Source organism: Phyllobates terribilis, unplaced genomic scaffold, assembly GCF_046119375.1.
Source record: "Phyllobates terribilis strain yellow unplaced genomic scaffold, ASM4611937v1 Scaffold_5__5_contigs__length_657084704, whole genome shotgun sequence".
NCBI lineage: Eukaryota > Metazoa > Chordata > Amphibia > Anura > Dendrobatidae > Phyllobates > Phyllobates terribilis.
This window is the reverse complement of record NW_027362765.1, coordinates 514,793,949-514,806,323: the sequence shown is the minus strand read 5'-3', so window position 1 is coordinate 514,806,323 and position 12,375 is coordinate 514,793,949. Positions and strand designations below refer to the sequence as shown.

The window sequence follows — 12,375 nt, the reverse complement described above, 5'->3', positions numbered from 1 at the left end:
AAGTGTCCCCAAGTGCAGTTGCAAAAACCATCAAGCGCTACAAAGAAACTGGCTCACATGAGGACCACCCCAGGAAAGGAAGACCAAGAGTCACCTCTGCTTCGAGGATAAGTTTATCCGAGTCACCAGCTTCAGAAATCGCAGGTTAACAGCAGCTCAGATTAGAGATCAGGTCAATGCCACACAGAGTTCTAGCAGCAGACACATCTCTACAACAACTGTTAAGAGGAGACTTTGTGCAGCAGGCCTTCATGGTAAAATAGCTGCTAGGAAACCACTGCTAAGGACAGGCAACAAGCAGAAGAGACTTGTTTGGGCTAAAGAACACAAGGAATGGACATTAGACCAGTGGAAATCTGTGCTTTGGTCTGATGAGTCCAAATTTGAGATCTTTGATTCCAACCACCGTGTCTTTGTGTAACGCAGAAAAGGTGAACGGATGGACTCTACATGCCTGGTTCCCACCGTGAAGCATGGAGGAGGAGGTGTGATGGTGTGGGGGTGCTTTGCAGGTAACACTGTTGGGGATTTATTCAAAATTGAAGGCATACTGAACCAGCATGGCTAGCACGGCTTCTTGCAGCGGCATGCTATTCCATCCGGTTTGCGTTTAGTTGGACCATCATTTATTTTTCAACAGGACAATGACCCCAAACACACCTCCAGGCTGTGTAAGGGCTATTTGACCAAGAAGGAGAGTGATGGGGTGCTACTCCAGATGACCTGGCCTCCACAGTCACCAGACCTGAACCCAATCGAGATGGTTTGGGGTGAGCTGGACCGCAGAGTGAAGGCAAAAGGGCCAACAAGTGCTAAGCTTCTCTGGGAACTCCTTCAAGATTGTTGGAAGACCATTTCCGGTGACTACCTCTTGAAGCTCATCAAGAGAATGCCAAGAGTGTGCAAAGCAGTCATCAAAGCGAAAGGTGGCTACTTTGAAGAACCTAGAATATAAGACATATTTTCAGTTGTTTCACACTTTTTTGTTAAGTATATAATTCCACATGTGTCAATTCATAGTTTTGATGCCTTCAGTGTGAATGTACAATTTCCATAGTCAAGAAAATACAGAAAAATCTTTAAATGAGAAGGTGTGTCCAAACTTTTGGTCTGTACTGTATGTACACACATTTATCATTTTACATGTAATTTCATTTATACACATTACAAAGCTTTTTGTGTATATACATATAGTTTTCCTGCTCCCTTGTACCCTTTCCTTCTATGACCAGTCTTAGGCTATTTTTGCATCACATTTAGGCATCCATTTAATGTATGTATGTATTTAATGGGACATATAAGCTAAACAAATACCTATGACGGATAATGCACACTGGCATCTGTTACCATAGAAATTCTTTGCAAAAAATAGTATACAATGAAGATATATATTTTTTTCAATTTATTAATAGTAATTTTATTGGTTATCAAAGAGCTTTGTAGAAACATTACAACACCTATACATAGTAACGTAGGCTGAATAAAGACGTAGATCCATCAAGTTCAACCTTCCTCCCCAAATTGTACATTTTGTCACTAATTTAACTATAACCCACAATGTTATGTGTATCGAGGAAATCATGCACAGTCTGACTGCTCTTACTGTAAAAAACCCTTTCCTATTTTGCTGCCGGAATCGCCTTTCTTCCACCTGTAATGAATGCCTCCTGGTCCTTAGTATGGTCTTTGGAAGGAATAAGTCATGTTCTGGTCCTTTGTACTGACCACACACATATTTATACATGTAAATGAGATCCCCTCTGAGGTGTCGTTTTTTCTAAGCTAAACAAGCACAACTTTTCCAACCTCTCATCACATGAGGGGTCTTCCATCCCCTGTAATAATCTAGGTGCCCGCCTTTTAACTGACTCTAACTTCTGAATATCCTTTTTAAAATGTGGAGCCCAAATCTGGATCCCATATTCTAGAAGTGGCTTCACCAGTGATTTATAAAGGGATAACAATACATTGGGATGAAGGGATTTTATCTCTCTTTTTATACACCATAAAATCTTGTTTGCTTTTGCGGCTGCTGCTTGACATTGAGTACTGCTGCTCAGCTTACTTGTAACCAGAATACCCAAATCCTTCTCCTGTTCTGTAGTCCCGAGTATATTCCCATTTAATGTATATGCAGCAATAGGATTACTCTGTCCTCGGTGCATTAGTCTACATTTATCTACATTAAACCTCATCTGCCAAGTGTTTGCCCATTCAGTCATCTTATCCAGATCATTCGGCAATATTGTAATGTCAAGATCACATTTTAATATCCTACAGAGTTTGGTGTCATCAGCAAAAACTAACACTTTACTCCCAATCCCATCCACAAGGTCATTAATAAAGAGGTTAAAAAGAGTCGGTCCTTGGACAGATCCCTGCGGTCCCCACTGCTGACTATGTCCCATTTAGAGAACGTATCATTTATGACGACTCTTTGTTTCCTTTCATTTTGCCAATTTCTTACCCATCTGCATCTAGTTCCCCCAAGTCCTTGTTTCTGTAGCTTCAGTATAAGGCCACAGCCCCACTAACAATATTCTGTCAGTATTTTTTCTCAGGAGTGGGTGATAAATGCAGAATTGGTGACTTGTTTCTATTATACATTTTCTCTGATTGTTCCTCACGTGGTTTTCGCTCCCACTCCTGAGAAAAAATACTGACCGAATACTGATAGTGGGGCCATGACCTAAGGCTGTTATGTGGTACAATATCAAATGCCTTTGTAAACTGCAGATTAATCACATCAGCTGCATTACCAACATGGTACATATCCCTTTTCCCACCCACCCCCAATAAACAGGAAGAAGTGAAGAAAGAAAGCAAAAAAAAGGAATGGATAAAGAAAATAGTTAGAGAGGGGGGAGGGCAGGAAGATTTTATTACTTTAATAGATTTGCTATATACCAGTCAGATGCTCCTTTTGGCATAAACACATAAATGCATAGTGCCGCTCTCTTCCAGTCATTGTGGCTCAGGCAGTGAACAGTCAGGGATCTCTACCCACTGAGTGCTCTGTAATCACATCCACCGCTCCGACATCCATAGAGCAGGATGTCAATGAGAAAGAAGGGGGAGATTACAGCTCGCTCACAGTGTAGTGACCGCTGACTGCTCACTGCCCGCTGCTGCCCAAGAACAGGAAACAAGCGGCTGCAGGGAGAATACAACTTCATTTTCCCCACATCCAATTAGATGCCCCACGTTGTATAAAACAGCATTTATCTGAAGATTTCTTTTTTTTGCAGAGGTTTCTTGTAAGACTGTAAAACTATAAATGTGTCATACAGCTCCTTCCTAATCATATAATGTGAGCAGTTCTGTTCCCATCTCTGTGTATACACTGTGTAATGTGAATGTATTGTGCTCTGTGAACTGTATATGGGGCACAGAGAATGATACTTGCCACACGATGACCAGTAACGGATGATGTAATCCAGTCAATCCAGGAAAAATGAATAAAGGGGCAATGGGGGAGGGTACAAATGGGAAGAAATGGGGAAAATGACAAAACAATGCGCTTCTAAGGCTAAGAACTCTCCAGATGCTCCTTGTAGACAAGTCGCTGCGTCGCTCTCTCCCAACTGTCACCTGAGATACAAATGATAACATTACAGATGTCAGGAGTGACCAGTAACTGCCAATCACCTGCAGTCACATGACCTCCTCACTGCAGCCAGCACATTCCTCTTACATGGGAAACCTTCCAGTAAAGATTTAGCCGCGATTCACCAAGACCGGCCGTTCTCATGCCGGAATGTGCTGGTTTCTGGGCCTTACTCTGACATTTATTGGTTAGACATTGTGCCTGCATGAGCTCCTGGGTCTATTTTGGCCATTTGCAGTAACTTGGGCTAATTCTGAGTTGATGGAGGTTTCCCTTTTGACAAAGAATTATAGCAGAGTCTGGAGATTCATTAAATCCATTACAAAACACTGTGGGCCCAATTCATCATTTGTGATTTATTGGAGTCACTTTATTATTTTTCCTTGTGGCTTATGCTGGTGTTTTTTGCATCAAATTCTTCAAAATGGGGCGCACACAGTCCATGAATTTGAGGTCAAAGCAAAAATGTTTTTTATTGTTGTTTTTAATAGTTTTTTCACCTTTTCCGCACCAAAACTCACAAATCTTTTGCATCACATTGAAAATTCCTCCAGAAGTCTTACTCCAGGTAGGGACTGGAGAGAGATGCGCCAAAGAATGTGATATTCGGTAAAAGTCGCAATTCATGAAAATTCAAGTCACAATCCAAAACATCTGGAGAAGTAAAGTTGTCAAGAAAAATAAAAAAAAAAAGACTTGAAAAAGAAAGACAACATAAAAAGTGGCACAAAATGTATAGCAAATAAGGTGCAAATAGTAAAGCCACTAAAAAGGAGCAGATTACTCCAGAAAAATGGAGAAACAGCAATGATGAATCGGGGCCCATGTAACTTCTGACAAAGACAAGCACTGTTAGGAGGGGGGCTTATTGGAGAAGGGTCACCAATCATAGGCAGGGGCGTAACTACAATAGGTGCAGGGGTTGCAATCACACCCAGGCTCTGGAGGCTAGAGGGCCCAAAAAGTCCCTTTGCTCTGTATGAAAAGACCAATACTATTAGAGACTTGGAATAATTGGGTACCCCGTTGGAGTTTTTGCATTGGGGCCCATGAGCTTCAAGTTACGCCACTGATTATATAAAGTATTGAGAAAGTGCAAGTTCGGCAAAGGTCCCTGAGTGAGTCAAAAAAAGGCCAAGTCATGAGGATCAGTGAGAGGTTTACAGAGGTAACAGCTCTTATTCAGTGAGAAAGCAGGCGGCAGGGAAGCTCTTAAAGGAAACCTGTGAGGATGAAGAACACTATTCACCTGCAGATACAGGATAATAGTGTCATGAAAGTGCCCGGCCGCTGTACGGAAAGTGCAGCACTTGGGAGAAAATGAACTTTAGTCAGTGTAAGTCCCGAGCATGCTTACATCCTCCACTCATAGTATTGTGGGCGGTGACTACCCACAGTAAACTCCAGCTGATTGGTGGAGGTGCTGGGTTGGCTGGGGTTGAGCAGATCTGCAAACACTCTGTCCTGTCCCCCAAGTTCCTTGTGTCAGTATGTTGGGCAGTACAGAGTATGACAGTAAAATGGGTGGGAAGTGGTCTGGACTCTGAAGAACGAAAATGCACAGGGCTGGACAATAGCACTTTAAGGAGTGTGACTTGATCTCAGCAGCTCCAGATCAAGATTGTTACTAGTGATCACTGAATTTTATTGCAGGCCACAAAAGATATCCTACCTTCTAAAGGCCTTTTGCACCCTAGGGCAAACTTTCAGCAAGTAGTGCAGCCAAATATTAACAGTGCGTAATAGTCTACAGAACAGCTTCACTTAATAGAACATCAAGAGAAGCGAATGAAAAGCTAGTTGACACGTGACCACAAGTATGCAAATCGTGGTGATGACCTGTCACACTGGCTTCAGAGCCGAACATTGTTTATATTACACACTGTTAGTGTTCAGCAAGCTACACTGATTGCTGAAAGTATGTCCTGGAGTGGAAGAACCCTTTACCTGTGTTTTAATTAATCCAGAGTATTTCTGATGCTGCAAAACAGATTTTGCATCCTTTTTGTAACTTCAGAGGTGTAGCTAATGACTTTTAGGCATTGTTACACCATCATTACCAAAAAAATCGCTGTTATTAATTTGGCTGTCAAACATGTGTTAAAATAACAAAATAGTGAATAGTCACATATTAAATGTATGATATCCCCCACAATCCAGTGCATATGTTGCTTTGGTTCCCAACCACTGTCTGGCTGCAGAAGTTATTGCTGCTGCAATGTGAACAATCACTAGCTACAGTGGGGATACTTGTCACGCAAGGTGAGGGAAAGATTAAGTGCAACACAAAGGAAAGAGGGGAAGGAAGGCCAAACACTAGGGAAAGGGGGAGTGGAGACCCCTAGGCAGATCTAATATCACCCTGCCTACCCTATCATCCCTATATAGGTTCCACACCTATCGACGAGCAGGAACCTAAGCCCTGAATGTCCCTAGAGCTAGGCTCTAGATAGGGAGGGGACAGGCTGAGCACTAGTCAAGCCCCACTACAAACTAAAGACAACAAGGTAGACAAAGGGGATACACTTAGCTTGAGCAGACACCAGAGAGATAATGCCACCTGACCTCCCAAGGGCACCAGAGAAGAAACTAGCCAACTGCTAGTGCTCCAAGCCAACTCATAGGTACATAGAACTATCACCGGCACCTCTCTGGAAAAGAGTTTTTGACTACCAAGCAAGGGTGTGTCAATCATCAGCAGAAGGTGGAGGTAGCTGACGGGTCCTAAAGGAAGAGAGATATAACCATGCCAAAGAGATGAGAGGATCAAGAAGGCGTCTGCAATGCCAAGCGCAGTGACCTTCTACAGCTGGCTCCAGAATGACTGTCTGTCACACCTGACACACCCTCTATGAGTGGCCTCCAGACACTCAGGACCAGGTTTCTCAGGGTAAGAGGTGTGGAATGAATGAATCAGCCTGGGGGCATTCACCACTGATGCCTAAACCCACATCCTTTCCTCTAGACCATAACCGTTCCAGTGCACCAAGTATTGTAGGGAACAATGCTGGAGCCGAGAATCTACAATCCTCGAAATCTCAAACGCCAAATAACCATCAACCATGACTGGGGGCGGTGGCAGGGGAGAGGACTCAAGAGGTTCTACATAATTCTTGAGCAGAGACCTGTGAAACACATCATGGATCTTAAGGGCCTTAGGTAACTCAAGATGAAACGCAGCTGAGTTAATGACAGCGGTTATTTTCTAACAATAAATCTAGGTCCCAGCTTCCAGGAAGGAACCTTCAACTTGATATTCCTGGTGGACAACCACACACAGTCATTCACACTCAGGTTCGGAGTTGGCAAGCGTTTCCTGTTAGCCATACGTTTGTACCTGTCTCCCGTGACTTTCAAATTACTCAGAACCCCCCGCCACACCGAAGAGAGCGACAAAGCAAAATGTTCCTCCTCCGGAACTCTCAAAGCTCCTCCCCCACTAAAAGTACTAAACCGTGAATGGAAACCTTATGCACCAAAGAACGGTGATCTGCCGGTAAATTCTTGGTGATGATTATTAGTAGCAAATTCTGCCAACGCTAAGTAAGATGACAAATCCTCCTGGTTTTTGGAGACAAAACACCAGAGGTAAGTCTCTAAGTTCTGATTAATGTGCTCTGTCTGTCCATTCAACTGAGGATGGAAGGCAGAGGAGAAGGACAGCTGCAATATTGTTATCAAAAGGTCCTGTGTTGAAATGGAACGTCTGCTGCTACAATGAAATCATAGTGGGGGTGGATATTACAGCAGCAGAGCCGCATTATTGGGGATCATAGACCGCTCAAATCCACCCAAGATTAACTCAAGGGAAGAAAACATATTCTTAATTAACCTGAGTTAAAAAAATGTGTTGTTAGAATGGTGGTTTTCCCATGTGTGCAGGTAATGGGTAGGAGGCATTTTATCTCCACCAAGAACTCCATCCAATTTGGAAACTAGGAGATGACCAGAGAAATGATGAGATCATTGAAATCAACTGGATCCACTTAGTAGTTACACAGGTTGAAAAAGACCTAGCTCCATCAACTTCAACCTTTCTCCACCAATTATACATTCTTTGTCAGTAAATGAACTGTATCCCACAATGTTGTGTGTAGTGAGGAAATCATCCAGCCCTTTTTAAAAGCTGTTATAGCGTCGGCCATTACTACCTCTTGTGGTCGGCATTCCACAGTCTGACTGTAAAAAACTCTTTCCTGTTTTGCCGCCGGAATCACCTTTCTTCCACCCGTAATGAGTGCCCCCTGTTCCTTATTATGGTCTTTGGAAGGAATAAGTCATCTGCCAGTCCTTTGTACTGACCACACATATATTTATACATGTAAATGATATATCCTCCAAGGAGTCTTTTTTGCTAAGCTAAATAAGCCCAACTTTTCCAACCTCTAATCATATGCGAGGCCTTCCATCCCTTGTAATAATCTAGTTGCCCGCCTTTGAACTGACTCTTAACTTCTGAATATCCTTTTTAAAAGGTAGATTCCAAAACTTCTAACTGTCTAGTCTGTGTGCCCAGCTTAATCAATAGTATTAAAGGAAAAAATCATGTTTTACAACAGCAGCTGTAAGTATATCAGTAACTTCTCTCTTCATGGATGGAACAAGATATAAAATACAGGTGCTTCTCACTAAATTAGAATATCATCAAAAAGTTAATTTATTTCAGTTCTTCAATACAAAAGGTGAAACTCCTATATTACATAGTCATTACAAACAGAGTGATCTATTTCAAGTGTTTATTTCTGTTAATGTTGATGATTATGACTTACAGCCAATGAAAATACAAAAGTCATTATCTCAGTAAATTAGAATACTTTATAACAACAGCTTGAAAAACGTTTTTAAAATCCGAAATGTTGTCCTACTGAAATGTATGTCCAGTAAATGCACTCAATACTTGGTTGGGGCTCCTTTTGCATCAATTACTGCATCAGTGCGGCGTGGCATGGAGGTGATCAGCCTGTGACGCTGCTGAGGTGTTATGGAAGCCCAGGTTGCTTTGATAGGAGCCTTCAGCTTGTCTGCATTGTTGGGTCTGGTGTCTCTCATCTCCCTCTTGACAATACCCCATAAATTCTCTATGGGGTTAAGGTCAGGCGAGTTTGCTGGCCAATGAAGTACAGTGATACTGTTGTTTTTAAACCAGGTATTGGTACTTTTGGCAGTGTGGACAGGTCCTGCTGGAGAATGGAATTTCTATCTCCAAAAAGCTTGTCGGCAGAGGGAAGCATGAAGTGCTCTAAAATTTCCTGGTAGACGGATGCGTTGACTTTGGTCTTGATAAAACACAGTGGACCTACACCAGCAGATGACATGGCTCCCCAAACCATCACTGATTGTGGAAACTTCTCACTAGACCTCAAGCAGCTTGGATTGTGTGCCTCTCCACTGTTACGGGTCTGGGTGGTGGAACCTTTGTGCCGCGGTGCAAGGATGGACCCAGAGGGGCGTAACTAAGTATCAACCCAAACCGACCCTGGTCAGACGGCGGCTAAGGACTCCGTGACCAGGGAGGATCCGGGCCAAGGGACCAGGTGCTACTCTGGGGACGACCTTGTAAGAGAGAAGGTGGCTCCCACAGGTCAGATGGCTGGGACTGACCGGTATGGCGGATGGACACAGCTAGCAGGCAGAAGTCTCTGGTTAGCTGACAGGTGGTCACGGTACGTGACAGCATAGCAAGTGGTAGTCTCTAGGTTTACCAGGCAGGTGGTCACAGCGAGTGACGGCAGGAGCCTCCAGGTAGGCTAACAGGTGGTCAGGGCAAGTGACGGCCAAGCAGGCTGAAGTCTCTAGGCTAGCAGGCAGGTGGTCACGGCAAGTGACGGCAGAACCTCCAGGTAGGCTAGCAGGTAACAGACGGGTAGCAGGCGAGCGCTCCCAGGTGAGCGGGTTAGCAGGCACGGCAGGTAGGCAGGTAACTGGCAGGTGCTTCCTGGTAAGCAGGTGAACTTGCCCATAGACAGACTGGCGGATGACCGGAGACAGACTGTCGAGCTGGAGAGTAGACAAGCTGGCAGACAGGACTGGAAGTCAGGCTGGCAACGGGACCTGAGGGCTGAAGCAGAGGTAAGTATACTTGTGCAACAACTTTTGCTCGGGCACCTCCATTTTGGAGGAGGTGCCTTATATGTGGGAGGTCCTCCGGCTATTGGCCGGGGACTCCTTAGGACGGCGCGCGCGGCCCCTTTAAGAGAGAGGGAGCGCGCACCCTAAGCACAGTGCCTGGGAAGCAGCGCGTGCCGACAGCAGCAGGAAGAGGAGCGCTGGAGGACGCCACGCGGGGAGGTGAGAAGGACGGCGTCTCTGCCTGGCAGGGGGCAGAGATGCCGATGCTACATCCACTCTTCCTTCAGACTCTGGGACCTTGATTTTCAAATGAAAATTGGAACTCTGGGACCTTGTGGAGTGTGTCAATGACTGCCTTCTGGACATCTGTCGAGTCAGCAGTCTTCCCCATGATTGTGGAGCATACTGAAACAGACTAAGGGACCTTTTTAAACACTTAGGAAGCCTTTGTAGGTATTTTTTGTTAATTATTTTAATTTACTGAGATAATGACTTTTGTGTTTTCATTGGTTGCAAGTAGTGTTGAGCGAGCATGCTCGGTACTCGCCCGAGCATCTCACTACTCGGGATGTTCGGCGAGCACCGAGCATTTTCGGGTAACTTGGGCGGGAGCTCGGGTCTCCGCCCTGCATGTTTGGCGCTCTTTACAGAGCCAATGAACATGCAGGGATTGCCAGCCAGTCACTGTAATGCCGCAGCCATGTTGTTTGTGGGCATTACAGTGATTGGCTGGCCGCACAGCGTCACCTCGAGTATTTAAAACCGGGCTCCACCATCTTGGTCAGACAGTGTAGGGTCAGTGCTGCTGAGTTAGAGAGATATATATAGTGCGAAATAGGTAGTGTAGAGTCTCTAGAGCCTGCCAAACCAAACAAACAGTCCTTCTGAGGACTAATGTCCTTCCCAGATATCAGACAGGCAGGCTGTATAGGAGACGCAGTGGTTATACCAACAAACACTGCATTACAGTACTGTGTGCTGCTGCTGGTCAAATTGCTAGACTTAGCTCCAGGTCTCAGGGGCCAGGAAAAATCCTTTTTTTTTCATCTAAATCCTCTTTTTTTTTTTTTTTTTTTTTCTCACTCAGACTGTACAAATACCTGTCTTATTAACCGTTTGGTATCCCCCCCCCCCCCAAAAAAAAAAAAAAATTAAGTGTGTCTGTGAGTGTTCAGACACAGATATATCTATTTTAAAAAGTCTGGTATACGCCAGGAAATTAGAATTGTGGTTTTGCAGTTCCACGGTTCAAATCTCTGTATTATCCACTTTTTTGCCTTTTTTACATAAAAAAAAACAATTGGAGTGTCTCGCTGACTGTTCAGACACAAATATATCTGTTTAAAAGATTCTGGTGTAGGCCAGAGAAATAGAACTGTGGTTTTCCTCTTCCACGGTTCTAATCTCCTTTATAATACCCTTTTGCCATTGATAGTGCGAGTGTAAGCTATTTTACTTCATTTACAATGGGCAAGGCGCGTGGCAAGGGACGTGGAACTGGACGTTCTGGTGATGGTGCGTGCCGAGGACGGGGCCGTGGCCAAGGTGAAAATGTGCCACAACCAACAGCCACATCTTCTCGCTCCCAGTTCTTGACCAAATTACTAGGGAAGCACACAACAACACCAGTATTGCAAAATGATCAGTGTGAACAGGTTATTAATTGGATAGCAGATAATACTAACAGTCACCTGGGCACCACCACCTCCGGTCTGTCTTCCACTCTGTCTTCGTAGCCGTGAGTCTCGACCGCATACTCCTCCTCACCCTGATGCTCCTTCCTCCCACCATGCTGAGTGTCGTCAGACAGCAACTGATCCCACAGTTGGACACTCTGAAGAGCTGACCAAATATTTGAACAGCCACGACCACAGGAAGGCGACGCTGGCAATTTGTCACAAGAGGTGGACGATGACTAGACACAATTGCCACGAAGTGAGGAGGAGGATCGTGGTGCGGAAGTGGAAGAGGAGGAGGTGGTGGATGATCTAGTAACTGACCCAACGTGGCAGGAGGACACGCAGAGCGAGGCCAGCAGCACACAGGGGGAGGGAGGCAGAGTACCCCAACAGGCAGGAAGAAGCAGTGTGGTGGCCGCAGACAGAAGGCGGGCAACCGTTCCCCGTAACACCAACACGAGGGACGTTGCCAGTACAACTGGTAGGTCTTCCAGAGTCTGGAATTTTTTTAAAGACACTGCTGATAACCCCAAAAAGGCCATTTGTACCACCTGCCAGGCCAGCATCAGCAGGGGTGACAAAACTACCAGCCTGACTATCACCAGCATGGTCAGGCACATGTCAGCAAAGCACCCGACTTTGTGGGGCGAACCCCAGGGTCCACGACCAGTGTCAGCGGATGTCACCACTGCTTCTTCCGCTGTTGTGCGTGTAAGAGAACCCCCTGTTGTGCATGCAAGGCAATCCTCTGTCCATACTGCATACAAAGATGCCCCCTCCTCTCAGTCTTCACTTGTTATGGCAGTTTCTCAAGAAACAACGTCCACATCCACATCCCACCGCAGCGTTCAATTGTCCGGATCCCAGATCTTTGAACTAAAGCGCAAATTCGCAGCCACAGTCCTAAATTCACTCATTTCACGACTGCTTGCGTTGTAAATGCTGCGTTTTAGGCTGGTGGAGACGGAATCCTTCCGCAACCTTATGGCGGTGGCCGTCCCTTGGTACTCGATCCCCAGC

General features: G+C 45.0%; 1 long non-coding RNA gene across 1 annotated transcript in view; it reads left to right on the top strand.

Annotated features, from left to right (window-relative positions):
- Positions 1 to 12,375, top strand: part of LOC141271306 (uncharacterized) — a 73,835-nt gene that overhangs the window by 26,606 nt on the left and 34,854 nt on the right. The gene's annotated exons all lie outside the window — the stretch shown is intronic.